The following is an 11,204-nucleotide window of genomic DNA, read 5'->3' as shown; positions in this document are numbered from 1 at the left end:
GTAGCTTCATGCTTAAATCAATGTATGGTTAAGGGTGTTATGCATGCTTAATATGATTAGGGGTTGCTTTATTTTTCAATATGCTTGTCATATGTTATGACTTCTAATGCACCCTTATTTAAATTTTTGGCATGATTATATGATTGCTATTATTATTTGTGTTTACATGCCATATTACATTTTATGTAGATATAGTTAGGATGTACCGAGACCAGTTCAAAGTCTCTTTTAAAAGTTATATTAAGTTGTAATGTCAAGATTTACTTTCAATTCAAAAGTTGAATTTTTTAGATCAATTGGTGTCGAAGAAAGTGTGAAAGGTAATTTTTTAATTAGATTCATATGCTGGTCTGGTCAACTCTATTGGTGTCTAAAAAAAGCTACGAGGTGCCTTCTACCTATTGACCTAGCCAATTTGATCTTATTGAATTTTGGACTTAGATTGGTTAGTGATGTAGACATTACAAGGGCCTTCTTTCGATCTTGATCGATAGAGTATGTCAAGATCTTAGTGAGTTTATTGTGTTATCCACAAGGCTTACTATAGAAATTGATATGATATTGATTAAGTACATTTTGATGCTTATGGCATATTTTGAATAGTATTGCTTTGTTGTGCTATCCATAAGGGCAGCATTGTTTAAGTATGACCATATGAAATTGAAGGGTCAACTTAATTAGAACACTATAGTTTGTTATGCTATCCACAAGGCTATATGTGATCTAGAGGCCAGAGAGAAAAATATTGAGAATTATAGAGATACAATTGGTAAAGAGTTACCTACTCTTGAACTCATGAATATTTGTTGTGCTATCCACAAGGTATTTGTGAGGAATAGAGATCTTAACCCCACTAAAAAATATTAGTATGTTTCTCGATCTTCATATTTGAGAGCTATGAAGTTCGATAAAATAGTGGAAGGCACAATTAAATAAAAGTCTTAGTTTAGTTGTGAATGTCACCATGAGTCGTCCGCTTATATTGTGTTCTTGTTATTGTAGATTAACTACTCACATGGCATCCTCACTTTCAATTAGAAGCATCCTAGATGCAAACAAGTTAACCAAACCTAACTATGTCGACTAGTTAAGGAACCTGAGAATTATTCTCACTCAGGAGAAAGTCTCCTACATTTTGGATACAGCTGCACCAAATTTCCTTGGGGAAGATGCTTTTGAGGAGGAAAGGGCCACATATAAGATGTGGAAAGATGACAGTGTGACTGTTAAATGCATCATACTTGCCTCCATGAGTAATGAGCTTCAGAGGCAGTATGAGGACATGGATGTTCCCTCTATACTCTTTAATCTTAAGGAGTTATATGGAAAATAAAGTCGAACTATTCGATATGAGATATCAAAGCAGTTGTTCCGTGCCCACATGATTGAAGGCACCTCTATGCAAATGCATGTCCTGAAGATGTTTGATTTGATTACTCATCTGGAATAGCTGGTGTTGGGTATAAAATACCCTCAGCCGAAGTTCTTAACAGGATTGACCCTCCCGGGACTCCTCTGGTTTTCAACCGCAGATGGTATCTCTCCGAACTTCTTCGACGGTCGGATTCCCACAGCGCTTACTGAATTCTCCCGACGGACGAACTTCCACTGCACCACCCGAGCTCCCTCAACATGAGTTCCCCCAGTTATCTATTAAGCCGCCCCAAGTGCTCACTAAGCTCCGCCACCAACCGACTTTCTACGACTATCAGCTGTTCCCCGAATCCCTTCCAGACTTCTTCCAGCCAGGTTCAACTCCAATCCGAACTACCTCAGACTTCATCAATGGCTGAACTTCTCCAACGGTAGATTCCTACGACTACCAGATTTCATCCGGACTCCTACGGGAGCCGGACCTCGTTCCCGACTCCGGTTGCAGGCGGACTTTGCCCGAACTCCTACGGGAGCCGAGCTCTGCCCATGACTTTGCTCACAGGTAAACTTCGTTTGGACTCCTACGGGAGCCGGACTTCACCCACAATTCCCATTGCAGGAAGACTCAGCCCGGGCTCCTACGGGAGCCGGATCTCGCCTCCAGCTCCAGCTGCGGGAAGACTCCGCCCGGATTCCTACGGGAGCCGGACCTCGTTCCCTACTCCGACTGCAGGCGGACTTTGCCCGAACTCCTACGAGAGCCGAGCTCCGCCCATGACTTCGCTCACAGGTAAACTTCGTCCGAACTCCTACGGGAGCCAGACTTCACCCACAATTCCCATTGCAGGAAGACTCAGACTGGGCTCCTACGGGAGCCAGACCTCGCCTCCAGCTCCAACTGCGGGAAGACTTCGCCCGGACTCCTACGGGAGCCGGACCTCGTTCCCTACTCTGGCTGCAGGCGGACTTTGCCCGGACTCCTACAGGAGAGGAGCTCCGCCCATGACTTCGCTCACAGGTAAACTTTGTCCGGACTACTACGGGAGCCGGACTTCACCCACAATTTCCATTGCAGGAAGACTCAGCCCGGGCTCCTACGGGAGCCGGATCTTGCCTCCAGCTCAAGCTGCGGGAAGATTCTGCCCGGACTCCTACGGGAGCCGGACCTCGTTCCCTACTCCGGCTGCAGGCAGACTTTGCCCGGACTCCTACGGGAGCCGAGCTCCGTCCATGACTTCGCTCACAGGTAAACTTCATCCAGACTCCTACGGGAGTCGAACTTCACCCACAATTTCCATTGCAGGAAGACTCAGCCCGGGCTCCTACGGGAGCCGGACCTCACCTCCAGCTCTAGCTGCGGGAAGACTCCGCTCGGACTCCTACGGGAGCCGGACCTCATTCCCTACTCCGACTGCAGGCGGACTTTGCCCGGACTCCTATGGGAGCCGAGCTCCGCCCACGACGTCGCTCACAGGTAAACATCATCCAGACTCCTACGGGAGCCGGACTTCACCCACAATTTCCATTGCAGGAAGACTCAGCCCGAGCTCCTACGACAGCCGGATCTCGCCTCCAGCTCCAACTGCGGGAAGACTCCGCCTGGACTCCTATGGGAGCCGAACCTCGTTCCCTACTCCGGCTGCAGGCGGACTTTGCCCAGACTCCTACGGGAGCCGAGCTCCGCCCACGACTTCACTCACAGGTAAACCTCGTCTGGACTCCTACGGGAGCCAGACTTCACCCATAATTCCCATTGCAGGAAGACTCAGCCCAGGCTCCTACGGAAGCCGGATCTCGCCTCCAGCTCCAGCTGCGGGAAGACTCCACCCGGACTCCTACGGGAGCTGAACCTCGTTCCCTACTCCAGCTGCAGGCGGACTTTGCCCGGACTCCTACGGGAGCCGAGCTCCACCCACGACTTCGCTCACAGGTAAACCTCATCCGGACTCCTATGGGAGCCAGACTTCACCCATAATTCCCATTGCAGGAAGGCTCAGCCCGGGCTCCTACGGGAGCCAGATCTCGCCTCCAGCTCCAGCTGCAGGAAGACTCCGCCCGGACTCCTATAGGAGCCGGACCTCGTTCCCTACTCCGACTGTAGGCGGACTTTGCCCAGACTCCTATGGGAGCTGAGCTCCGCCCACAACTTCGCTCATAGGTAAACTTCATCCGGACTCCTACGGGAGCCGGACTTCACCCACAATTCCCATTGCAGGAAGACTCAGTCCGGGCTCCTATGGGAGCCGGATCTCGCATCCAGCTCCATCTGCGGGAAGACTCCGCCCAGACTCCTACGGGAGCCGGACCTCGTTCTCTACTCCAGCTGCAGGCGGACTTTGCCCGGACTCCTAGGACTTTGCCCGGACTCCTACAGGAGCCGAGCTCCACCCACGACTTCGCTCACAGGTAAACTTCGTCCGGACTCCTACGGGAGCCGGACTTCACCCATAATTCCCATTGCAAGAAGGCTCAGCCCGGGCTCCTACGGGAGCCGGATCTCGCTTCCAGCTCCAGCTGCGGGAAGATTCTGCCCGGACTCCTACGGGAGCCGGACATCATCTCCGACTCCGATCGAAGGAAGACTCTGTCCAAGCTCCATCCCCGACCTCGACTGCTGGAAGGCCTCGTTCGGACTCCTACGGGAGTCGGGCTCCGCCCTTGACCTTGGCTGCTGGTAAACTCCATCCGGACTCCTAAGGGAGCCGGGCTTCGCCCCTGACTTTGATTGTAGGTAGACCTCGCCCGGGCTCCTACGGGAGCCAGATCTCATCCTCAACTCCGACTGCGGGAAGACTCCGTCCGGACTCTCACGGGAGTCGGACCTCATCCTCAACTTCGGCTGAAGGAAGACTTCGTCCGGACTCCCACAAGAGCCGGACTCCGGGCTCCTCTAGAACGGGTAGCTAACCACCTCTCCCCGCCAGACACTCCAGCCGAGCTTCAGCCGATAGGTCTGCACTCCTTGGTGTGGCTGCAGTAATGGTCACGACTCTGCTCCACTTCCTGTGATGGATTCCGCGTGGCTCCATTACTCCCTGGCCAACCGCTATGATGCCCACGATTCTGCTCCACTTTCTGCGATGGATACCGTGCGATTCTTCCATCCTCTGGCAAGTCGCGACAACGGACGTCGCTCCACTCCCCACGATAGACTCCACGTGGCATGTCCTGGTGATAGCCACGATTCTACTCCACTACTCTCTGCAACAAACTCCTCCTGACTCTGGGCGGCCCGCTGCCAAGCGGTTACAGGCATCGCTATCAGTCTGTTGCCCCCTCCGTCTATAAAAGGGGGATCCCAGATACGTTATTCTCTAAGCCCTCATTTTTACCTAGAAACTCTGCTAAAATTTTCGTTCGAGCACTCCATTCTTGTTGAGGTAGAGAACTGACTTGAGCATCGGAGGTCTTGCTGGAGCAACCCCACCTCTGGTTTAGACTTCTCTTGTAGGTCCGGTGATGACCGCGACACCCTCGACTCCAGCTTTTCCGACGCAGGCAGATTTTTGCACCAACAGGATTGGCGCTAGAGGAAGGGACGGCTGTGTCTTCGCAGTACCCTTGTTCTTAAAGGAGTGCTCAACGGGACCGCCCCCGGGCATCTTTTCCGACATCCTCTCCTCCTCCCTCCACTTGGTCTTTGCCCGATGCCTCCCCGTAAGGCGTCCATGCGACGATCCACGGCCTCTGCAGCCAGATCTCAGGCTCTGGCCTCACCTCTGATTTTCCAGCCTCCTCCTCCTCCTTCGGCAATGGCAGTTGGCGCGGAGCAATTTGATCTGCTAGCACAGCAGGTCAGAGGCCTCACTGAAGCTGTGCAGGCCATATAGCAGCAACAGCAGCAGCAGCAGCCGCAGGCATCAGTGCGCCTGGAAAGAGTGTCACCAGAACACTAGAATCCGACGGTAGGTCGGGCCACTTGGGCCAGCCGCTCCGTCTTTCCCGAAAAGATGAACCCAAGGGTGGAGAGCCCTCAGTCGGATCACGACTCCACCTCTGGAAGATCTCTACCCCCATTCTGCCAGAGGACCCTCAAGACTCATAGTCGAGAGGATTTTCTTGACCGGAGGGACCAGGAGATGAACCGACGGATCGAAGAACTCCGCCACACTCCCCCCGCTTATGGTGAAAATATTTGCACTGACCCTCCCTTTTCTCAAATGATCATGCAGGAATCGATCTCGCCAAACTTCAAACTCCCCCAGTTCGAAAGCTACGACGGGACTTCGGACCCGATTGATCATCTGGAGGCCTTCCGGATGATGATGTTGCTTCATGGAGCACCCGACACCATTCTATGTCGAGCCTTCCCATCCACCTTGAAGGGAGCGATGAGAAACTGATACTCGATGCTGAAGCCGGGTACCATCTTTTCCTTCGATCAGATGAGCCACCAATTTGTGGCCCATTTTGTCAGCAGCCGGCACCCCCAGAAGGGTTCGGAGTCCCTCATCAATATCAAGCAAAGGGAGGGGGAGTCCATTTGAGCCTACATCAACCATTTCAATGTCGCCACACTGGAGGTCCAGAACTTGGACCAGTCGATAGCAATGGCCGCTCTAAAGGGCGGACTTCAGAAGAATGACCTTTTGTTCTCCCTGGAGAAAAAGTACCCTAGAAATTTTGCTGATCTGTTGGCTCAGGCCGAAGAATACGCCCGAGCGAAAGAAGCCTTCAAAATGAAGGATGAGGAGACTGTGAGAGAACGGTAGGTGGAAGACTCGAGTAAGCCCGCAGTCGAAAAAGGGTCGAGAGAAGCTCGGCCATGTTCTTGAACTCCTCCCGGGCACAAGCGTGTCCATACTCCTCCCCGGGTACATAGGCAGAGAAGTCTGGACCGCAGAGTTTGGCAGGGTTCTCCATCGGGAAGATTTCGCAACTATGCCCCCCTCAATGCCTCGAAAACCCAGGAGCTGATGGAGGTCAGAGAGCAGCTCCCTAGGCCAGAGAGGATGCGCACACACTCCGAGAAGTACAATCCCAACAAGTTCTGCCTCTACCATCACGACCACGACCACGACACGGAGGAATGCATCTAGCTTCGGGATGAGATCGAGGAGCTCATTCGGTGAGGTCGACTCGATAGGTTCATTCGACGCTGGCCTGAGGGTAGAGAAGATCAGCCAAGGGCCCTGTCGCAGCTCGAGCCACCGAGAGGGAAGAGCAACCCGGAGATCGGCCTCCAATTGAGATCATCAACTCCATCACCGGAGGACCCCAAGGGGGAGCAGACCTTCCACGACCACGGGACTCGGAAAGCCTATAAATGTATTACTAACGACTTTGCTTTGAATCGAAATTCCTTTTGACTTTACATGTCTTTTCCTTTTGGCATGGACTTGTTACGACTGGGGATAACCCCTTCAAACAATTAAAACAAGGTCATGTTAGGAACAGGAGGAGAATCTTGTCCTAACATGAGCAAAATGAAAGTCCGATTATTTTAAGATCGGATCGGGGGAGAGGCCCATATAACGGCCCTTGAGTGCCCCCATGGTCATGTTAGGAACAAGAGGAGAATCTCGTCCTAGCATGAGCAAAGTGAAAGTCCGATTATTTTAAGATCGGATCGGGGGAGAGGCCCATATAACGGCCCTTGAGTGCCCCCAGGGCCATATTAGGGACAGGAGGAGAACCTCGCCCTAACATAGGCAAAGTCAAAGGCCCGATTCTTTTAGACCGGATGGGGGGAGAGGCCCTACAACGCCCTTACGCGCCCCCACAGCCATGTTAGGGACAGGAGGAGAACCTCACCCTAACATGAGCAAAGTCAAAGGCCCAGTTCTTTTAGACCGGATGGGGGGAGAGGCCCTACAATGCCCTTATGCGCCCCCATAGCCATGTTAGGGACAGGAGGAGAACCTCGCCCTAACATGAGCAAAGTCAAAGGTCCGGTTCTTTTAGACCGGATGGGGGGAGAGGCCCTACAACGCCCTAATGTGCCCCCACAGCCATGCTAGGAACAGGAGGAAAATCTCGTCCTGACATGAGCAAAGTCGAAGATCCGATTCTTTTAGACCAGAGGGGGGGAGAGGCCCTCGTAATGACCTTTATGTGCCCCTACAGCCCCGTTGGGAATAGAAGAAGAACCTCATCCTAACTGAGCTGAGATCAATGATTTATGTCACAAATTGACATAAAAAGTATCAATTAATATCTAAATTATCTAACTTTATTAAGAAATTGATACTTGTTATTATATTTTGCAGAAGAAGTGATCATCAATAGAAAGAACAAGGAAAGAGGATTCCAACGACGTAAATTTTATGCAAAACGGAGTTAAATTGATCCAGAAATTGAAGAATGAAGAAAGAAGACTCAATTGGGTCAAACCCGAGTCAAATCAGATCAAAATTGACCAAAAATCAACTGATTTGGTGATCTGATTAGCCGCCTGGTCCACAGCAACAGGCGCGTGGACCATGGACCCATCGGCGCACCATAAACCCCCCTAACAACTCTCTAAAACCTCTTAGTCCCACATCGAAAGTTTTGAAAACCTTATAACCCCCAAATGCCTATAAAAAGCCCCCAAAGGCCCTTGTTTTATGTATTCTTCCTTCCGATCAAGCTTGTAACCCTAGATAGTGGGGTTTTTAGCTCTCTTTTCAAGCCTCGAGCTTTGAGGTTTTTGTAATAAATTTTTTTTATATATAAAATCTTATTTTTATGCAATTTCATCTCTTTACATTATGCAATTTATTTTTTTTGCAATTAGGATAGTTTAATTTATGCAATTTAATTTTATGCAATTAGGTTAGTTTAAATTATGCAGTTTAAATTTATGCAATTAGGATAGTTTAATTTATGAAATTAGGATAGTTTATTTTTCTGTATTTAAATTTTGCAAGTAGATTTAGATCATGTCTAGCTAAGCATCCCTTCTAGGGTTTGCGATGAAGCTAGATCATGAGTAGGGATTTTACATAGGGTTCTTTCTTTTTCTTAGGGTTTCTTTTTCTTCCTCTTTTGCCAAGAATTTTTGATGAACTACAGTTGGGTCAGAGTCCCTTCATAGTTCATGCTTGATTCAGTGCATAGGAGGAGAAAACCCTAAGGGATCCTAGTTATTACTCCCCTGTAAAGAATCTTGATGGGTTATCGTTGGGCCTTAGTCCCTTCATAATCTATGCTTGGGAAAGACAAGAGGAGTAGTCGTTAGGATCATTAAGAAAAATTCTAGGTAGAATTTCCTAATCTAGATCTAGTGGATTCAAAAATCCTAGATCCTTAGTCTTATTGTCTTTAGCAAACAACTTTCGACTTTCGATTTTTGTTAAAGCTCGCTTGAGCATAGATTTGAAAATCATTTTTAAAACCAAGTCTCTGTGGGATCGACCCGTACTCGCTGGTCGTGCTACTCTGCACACCGTGCGCTTGCGGTTTTATTTACAAATTTTAAGATTTGCACATCAAGTTTTTGGCGCCGTTGCCGGAGATTTGGCATTTTAAATTATTTTCAAATATTTGTTCTTCGTGCTTTATAACTCTCTTTCTTTTTCCTTTAGGTTTCTATATTTAGTTGGTGATTGCTGGAAAACTCAGGTGCGCTTCTAATTTCTCTTTTATTATTTTTAGTTAATTACTTTTCCTTTAGACCTAATCATTTGAATTTACTTAATCAAAAAAAAAAAAAAAAAAAAAAAAAAACAAAAGATATTTCATAATCGTGAAGTAAAATATCAAGATAAAAAAAAAAATTTCTAAATTAAAATCTTTTACATTCTTGGTCATCTTGTTTATTTGCATTTGCATTTTCATAATTAATCTAAGGGCATCAACCCATTAACAAGATAAGGTGGGGATTTCATTACCCTTCCTTAGCCCAAAAACCATCTCCATCATATTGCATTACCTAGACCTTTAATCTTAAAATCAATTAGACGTCAACCTTAAGGAATTCGAGCTCAATAGGACAAGGAACCCTAAGAGTTCTACCAAGTTTGAGTTGTTTGATTAGTTGGTGTCTAGGCAAGTCCCTGAGGGTGGTTTGTTAAATTGGTTCAGTTGCTGGCCTGGCCAACTCGTTTGGTGTCTAGAAAGGCAACGATGAGTGAACCTCCCACCTCTTATACTTACCTGGCTAACTAGTTGATCAATCTCCACTTGGAAGGTTTGAAGGGTCATCTTGGAATAGTTAGGAGCTGTCTAGATTTAGGTTAACCCTAGGATAGATTGAGTTTAATTTATTGATTCACTTGTTTGAAAAAAAAAAAAAAATTAAAATTTAAATTAATTTGGTTACTTTTCTTTAGATTTAGGACTCCTTAGGATCTTCTCTTTAGAACTTTTTCTCTTTTCTTTCTTTTCCTTATACATAAAAATTTTATTAAAAAAAAAAAATTGTATAAACATTGAGAACCGTACACTTCGTCTGTGGAGAAGAGTGTCGGGTCGTCTAGTTAGAATTGAGTCAATTCTTGTTGTTCCAATGGCTGAACCAATCCAACCCATGACCCTTAAGGATTTGTGTTATCCAGTTGGCTCCATCCAACCATCTTGTATCAGGTTGCCACAACCCACAGCTAACAATTTTGAAATCAAATCTCAAATCATAAATATGCTTCCAAAATTCATAGGATTAGAGGATGCTTATATATTTATTAGAGAATTTGAGGAGGTATGTGCAACCATGAAACTGCAATTAACAGAGGATGAGGTCAAACTTAGATTAATCAACTTTGCCCTTAAGGACAATGCTAAGAAGTGGCTTTATAGTCTGCCAAACTATTCTGTCACTACCTGGGAGGGCTTTGTGAGAATATTTTTAAAAAAGTATTTCCCCCATCATAAAACAGCTAGGATTAGGAATGAAATAAATCAATTTTACCAACTAGCTGGTGAATCATTTTGGAAGTACTTTGATCGTTTCAAGAATCTTTTGACCCAATGCCCACACCATGGAATAGAAACTTGGAGACTATGCCAGATCATCTATGAGGGGTTAGATTCAAACTCAAGAACCATGCTAGAGTCCATGTGCCAAGGCCAATTTATGGACAAAGAAACTACTGAAGCTTGGCAATTCTTAGAAGACCTAGCCGAGAAAAATTTACAGTGGGAAACAACTAGGGAACCTGATAAAGCTACACCTTCAAGAGGAGGAATGCATCAAATTCAACCAACCCTAGCATCAGAGGCCAAGATTGCAACCTTAACACGTAGATTGGAAGCCTTAGAATTACAGAGACCAGCCAATGTAAATCAAATATCTGCACCCATGTGTAAAGGGTGCAATGCACCAGACCATGTCTTAGAAGAATGTTCCTACTCGAATGAGTGTGCACAGGTGAATGCCACCTATCAAGGACCATTGAACAATCCTTATGCACCCACATATAACCCAGGTTGGAGGAATCACCCGAATTTCTCATGGTCCCAGAATCCTAATGTAGGCAATCCAAATTTCAATCAGCAAAATCTAAGGTCCAACCCAGTAATGAACAACCCGCCGGCTTCCATGATAATGACAAGAAAATTACCTCTTTAGAGAAAAGCCTAGAAGCCATGATGAAGACACATACCAGCTTTATGCAAACCACGGGTCAACTCATAAATAATAACACCCAAGCTATAGCCCATCTGGAAAGCAAGTAAGTCAGCTGGCTTCGACCATTAGTGAACGAGAACATGGTAGGTTACCTAGCCAACCTGAGCCAAATCCTAGGAACCAAAATGGTCCACGACCCCAACAAGGAAACCAAGTTAATGGTGTAAATGCCATTCATACCTTAAGTTCAGGACAACAAATAGACAATAAGGTAGTTGCACTTGATGATATAGATGACTCATCTGCCGAGTCACCTTCTAAAACTACTACCTTTCAACCT

At 47.1% G+C, this 11,204-nt stretch overlaps 1 non-coding gene across 1 annotated transcript; it reads right to left on the bottom strand.

Moving 5' to 3' along the window:
* Positions 1-10,174: 10,174 nt before the first annotated feature.
* LOC140851358 (small nucleolar RNA R71) lies at positions 10,175-10,281 on the bottom strand. Its single transcript, XR_012134110.1, has one exon. It is a non-coding gene; the product is annotated as a small nucleolar RNA R71 (small nucleolar RNA).
* Positions 10,282-11,204: the final 923 nt, after the last annotated feature.

The sequence above is a fragment of the Elaeis guineensis genome, chromosome 8, assembly GCF_000442705.2.
Source record: "Elaeis guineensis isolate ETL-2024a chromosome 8, EG11, whole genome shotgun sequence".
NCBI classification, from domain to species: domain Eukaryota; kingdom Viridiplantae; phylum Streptophyta; class Magnoliopsida; order Arecales; family Arecaceae; genus Elaeis; species Elaeis guineensis.
The sequence above is the reverse complement of the archived record's forward strand: the minus strand, read 5'-3'. Positions and strand labels throughout refer to the sequence as shown.